The following is a 5,904-nucleotide window of genomic DNA, read 5'->3' as shown; positions in this document are numbered from 1 at the left end:
TATGCGATTTACTAAATGGACAAAATAAAGTTGGTAATCTACCATGAAACAGTTACTATATTTATTGGAAGAATGCCATAGTGTTGGTAATAAGTGCACAAATTTAGATAACCTGCTTGTAAAAAAATTTATGGTGAGTGAGCGGTAAATGCTAGAGAAATTCATTCGCCATAAGTCGCACCTCTCTCGGAGGTTCCGCATTTACGACTTAAACACATTGCCACGTGTTTCTTCAGATCTATCGACACGCGTCCGGCCTCTTCGATATTCGAAGATCAACTGATGGTCTAGTGGCACTGCATATATATATATGTGTGTGTGTGTGTGTGTGTGTGTGTGTGTGTGTGTGTGTGTGTGTGTGTGTGTGTGTGTGTGTGTGTGTGTGTGTGTGTGTGTGCGCGTGCGCGTGTTGTAATGGAGCAGATGCATGTTAGACGGCTGAAGAGTCATTTCGACCCCCTCATCTTCTCTGCTCCCTGAGTCGCAAGGCTAGCTCCGTTTCACACCCGGCGCAATTGTAATGAAGCAGACGCGCCTCGTGTTTCCGATAGCAGCTCGGAGACGACGACGACGACCCGTGAGGTGATTAGCAAGAGAGTTCAGGGTTCGCAGCTGCTAGGCTGCTGTTTATGTGCTGCTCATCACCTTTAATTAAACACCATTACATTTGGTGGAGATTGCTGGAATCCTTCAGGTCACCTTGGAGCTCCGCTATCGTACGTTGCCAACCGTCACTATGACTGATGCGACCTACGCACCGACTGTAGCCATAGCTGCCCCTGTCCCTTGCGCGGCGTTCTCTCTCAGCGCGACCCGGCCATCTTTTGCGGGACCGGACAACATGATATCGAAGACTGGCTGTTCTCCTAGGAACGTGTAAGCCCTCACAATTAGTGGCATGACCAATATAAACTCAATAATGTCATAATTTACCTTGTTGACGTCGCAAATCTATGGTTTAAAAATAACGTGTTTGACATTTTCTCCCGAGTTGGTCCGCATTCAAGACACATTTCGCCGAAGTGTTCGGCCGCCCCCTGTCCGCAAGCTACGCGCCGAGCAGCGTCTACGCCAGCTAGCTCAGCAACTGGGCGAGATATTCCCCAGCTGTATTGATGTTGTCTTGGATCTCTGCAGCCGTGTTAATCGAACGATGTCGGCGGACGAGAAAATTGACCATATTCTGAAGTGTATTGAGGACGACGCGTTTCAAATGCTGCTGGCCAAGAGTCCAACCAGCTTCGCCGTACTCTTCCACCTATGCCAGAGTTTCGACGAATCGCGCAGCCAAAGTAACATCGCCCGCCAAAACGTCCCACTGGCTGACTCGGTCTCGGCCATTGCAGATGTCGCTGGCCATACCGATACTTCTGCTCCCGTCCTTCAGCTGAAGGATTTCATTCGCGAGGATGTGGCTCGCCTATTGTCACTGCTCCCTCACAGCCAGGTACCTGCTCCAACACTGCCTCCGGCCGCACAAGCCATCCGTGCCCAAATATCTTACGAACTTACCCCCGTTCGCCCGCCAGCTCCTGTGGCGGCACCGCTCTCCTATGTTGACTACCAGCCGCTACTCGCACCTCCGACGGCACCGCTCTCTTATGCCGACAACCCGCCAGGAACCACGCTGCCGCTGTCGCACCGCCACCCCCACGGTCATATCCCGTCCCACCACCAACGCACCGGGTTCATTGTGAGATATTTAGCGCGCACAAACGACAAGGACACAGTGATGGGGGACACACGAGCGCTCGTGTGTCTTCCTTCACTTTTCCTTGTCGATTGTGCGCGCTAGCTATTTCAGTATGAATTCGTACCAACTCGCGCAACTATCAGTTCTGCTGCACCGGGTTCCCCCTCCTCCCGTTCCACGGCAGTCACCCCAGCTTATTCGTCGAGCCAGCACGTGGCGCATGCCAGACAACAGGCCTATTCGCTTCGCCTGTGGCATTGGTTGTCACGTTGCGTGCTTTTGTCGTCGTAACAAGCCCTCGCACCGTGACGTATTCGACCAGTTTTCCTACGCGCCACAACATGCCGCTGAGGTACGCCGCCAAGATGCCGCTGACTCGCCGCTGGGACCCTTCGATCGCGACCCCCGTTCAGACAGTGGCCGTTCTCCGTCTCCACGTTGACGGTAGCTATCACCTATGCGTCGTCGGCCACCTACTGGCCAGGCAAACTGACTAGCGCAGTTCCGGGGCAAGAACTGCAAGCTCATCGAATCTTTTATGGCCTCAATTTTCACCACAGAATATCATTGACGTCCACGTCGACGGAGCATCCGCTTAAGCGCGTATCTATGCTGGGGCCGCAGTTTCTGTCATCCATGAAAATCTTTGTCGCAAGCTGAAAAAAGTCACAACCTCTCCATCTGGCATGACACTCTGCACTGCTAGCGCGCAACGCATTCATCCTAGAGCTGTATGCACCACGCGTGTAGTCATCCAATACGTTTTGTACATCATCGAGTTTTTTGTGTTGCCCTCCTGTTCTCATAATCTCACCCACGGGTGGGACCACCTGACACGTAATAGTGCCATCATCGATTGTTCTCACACGAAAGTGGCCCTTTCGCCGCTATGTGACTCGCCATCGGTCAGTGCCGAACTCAGTGTTCGCAAAGTCTTTGTTGATGATGATATTGATCTACCTCCGGAGACGTCGGTGCTTGTGACCTTGTCGTGTACTGCCGTGACAGACTCAATTGTGCCATTTACACCGTCTCACATGCTTGCTCACCGCAAGGACTTATTTCTCCCGTTCGCCGCATTGAGTGTTAGGTAGGAGGTTCGGCTTTCGCCCTCACCTATCGACCCAGGACGCCCTCTTGTACCTGTACAAGGATCTCCTTGAGACACCCCCCAAGTCACAGACAAGGGCCATCCTGGCACTTGATTTGAAAGGAGCGTTTGACAACGTTCTGCATAAAAATATTCTTCAAAGCCTCGCCGACACCAACTGTGGCGCCAGAACCTACAACTATGTCAAAAACTTCTTATCAGCAAGGCAAGCCACTATAATCTTCGGTGGAATAAAATCAGATCCCATCAATCTAGGCCCGAGAGGAACTCCGCAAGGGGCGGTACTGTCACCCCTTTTGTTCAATTTGGCTATGAAAGATCTCCCAGGCCTTCTCTCCGAAATCCCGGGTATCAAACACACATTGTATGCGGGTGATATCACTGTCTGGTGCAACTCGGGGAGTGACGCCGAGATTGAGGAGCGTCTTCAAGCAGCAGCGGACACGGTGGACCAGTACGCCAGGGAAAGAGGCCTCCAGTGTGCGCCGGAAAAGTCTCAGTTGCTCATCCTGAAGAACCCGAGGATACCCCTGGCACAGAACATCACGGTGTATATAGACAACAACTCAATACCGAAACCCACGGAGATCAAGATCCTAGGGCTGTATATCCCGCAGGGGCGACAGAATACCACCACTATGAAAAAGCTTGAAACATCCACCGAGCAAATCCTCCGGATGATGCATCGTATCAGAAATAAGCAGCATGGCATGAAGGAAAGGGACGCCATCCGCTTAGTGCAAGCTTTCGTGATTTCTCGGATAATGTACGGGACGGCATTCCTTAACCTCTCCAAGTCGGAAATTGAAAAGTTGAAGACACTGATCCGGAAGGCCTACAAGACGGCACTGGGGCTACCAAACTCCACGCTTACGGCAAAGCTCATGGCTCTAGGAGTACATAATACCCTCAAAGAGATGTGGGAAGCACAATACCTCTCACAACTCAATAGGCTCGCACTCACAAAACCAGGTAGAGATCTGCTCGAAAAGATCCATATTAATCTGCCCTATACGATAGACCAAAGGGAAGAAGTACCACTTGATGTGAGGAGACGCATCAACGTGTACCCCATACCGCGGAACATGCATCCCGCATATAACATCGAAAGGAGAAAAGCAAGAGGGGAAGCCCTGCAGAAGAAATGGGACGGGCAACCTAACACCCTCTATGTGGACGCCGCAGGGCCAAAGAATGGAGTAATGACTATTGTGGTCTGAACGCCTTCAGGATTAATGGTGAATTGCGCCTCGACGAAAACATCCAACCCCACTCACGCAGAGGAAGCAGCTATTGCAGTAGCTATAGCTTCTAACCCCAACGCCGATGTGCTCACTGACTCCCAGAACGCCTGTCGCAACTTCAATAATGCATTAATTCACCAGTCAGGGTTGTCATTGCTGACTAAGCATCCACCCAGCTAAGCCTCAGTCATCTGGTTTCCCGGTCACCGGGAACTACCAGGAGGAAACGAAGCCGCTCACAGGCATGCCCGAGCTCTTCTATACCGGGCGTCTCCCCCTGATGACCGTGAAGAGTGCTGGGACCTAACTGCTTTAGCAGTGTATGCTGACAATCTCGCACCATACAGAACAGCCAGGAAGGAGTACCCAACACCACATAAATCCCTCAATAAGTTGGAAGAGAACACTCTTAGAAGACTACAAACTAATACATACCCAACGCCAGCTAAGTTACACCAGTGGTACCCTACACTATACTCCCCGCAATGCCCACACTGTGGAGAGGTAGCTAACCTCTACCACATGGTGTGGGCTTGCCAATTTAATCCCATAGTTGACCCCATTCCAAATCCCTCAAAAGAGCAGTGGGAGGCTATTCTGCTCAGCGATGATCCTGACCGTCAGCACTGGCTGGTGGGGAGGGCCAGCGCAGCAGCAGTAACCAGTGGGCTACCGGAATAGGCGGCCCACCCACGAGTTCTACGAATATCCTGGAAATAAAGATGTTTTCAATCAATCAATTAATCCCGTTCGCCATCCTCACTATTAGGTCCGAATCCGCTTTGATGCCCATCTCTAATCCGCATCGGTATCTAGTGACCATACCGCGCGGTAAGACCTTAAGATTTGTGGAAGCTGTCACGTGTATTAAAGACCCTGACGTCCGCCATGGCGCCACCCTTCTATACCTGGACGCCATAACTTCCGTCTTATCAATAACACCTTCAGTAGTTCTCGACAACACCATCACCGCAGACCTCTCGCCGTTTCATCGCACTCAACTTCTTACTCTACTGAACGAGTTCGTTTCTTCGATCGACTGCAACGAACTATCCTTGGGTCGCACGACAAATGTCTCTCGTACTATCGAGCCCAATTCCCATGCCCCCTTGCTACAGTGTGCCTATCGCGTTTCTTCAGAAGAGCGCCGCGTTGTCATGGAACAAGTGGACGACGTGCTGCAGTGCGGCATCATTCAGCCTTCTCAAAGTCCTTGGTCGTCATCTGTCGTTCTACTGCGAAAAAAAGATGGCACCATTCGGTTTTGTATCAATTATCGCCGCCTGAACAGAATTACAAGAAAATACGTCTAACCACAGCCTCGGATCGACGATGCTCTTGACTGTCTGCAAGGTACCGAATACTTCTCGTTTTTAGACCCCTGCTCTGGCTCCCATGGCTGATGGATCCCATGGATCCCACGGCTAAGCCTGACCGCTCAAACAGCTTTCATCACTCCCGATGGCCTGCACGATTTTAACGTTATGCCTTTCGGGCTCTGCAATGCTCCCGCTACCTTCGAGCGTATCATTGATACTGTCCTTCGCGCACACAAGGGGAACACTTGTTTATGTTACCTGGATGACATAGTTGTTTCTCACAGGATTTCCCGACACATCTCGCCCATCTGCATGACAGCCTGACCTGTCTCTCTTCAGCTGGCCTACAGCTCAACCTGAAGAAGAACCGTTTCGCTGCCCGACAATAATTGTCTTGGGCCATGTTGTCTCGAAAGATGGTACCCTTCCTGATCCTGACAAGCTTCGCGCAGTCGCCGAGTTTACGAAGCCCACATCTATCATGGCCATGCGAAGTTTATAGGCCTTTGGTCTTATTTTGGATGCTTCGTGCGGAAC

Source organism: Dermacentor andersoni, chromosome 4 (assembly GCF_023375885.2).
Source record: "Dermacentor andersoni chromosome 4, qqDerAnde1_hic_scaffold, whole genome shotgun sequence".
In the NCBI taxonomy this organism is placed as follows: Eukaryota; Metazoa; Arthropoda; class Arachnida; order Ixodida; family Ixodidae; genus Dermacentor; species Dermacentor andersoni.
The sequence above is the reverse complement of the archived record's forward strand: the minus strand, read 5'-3'. Positions refer to the sequence as shown.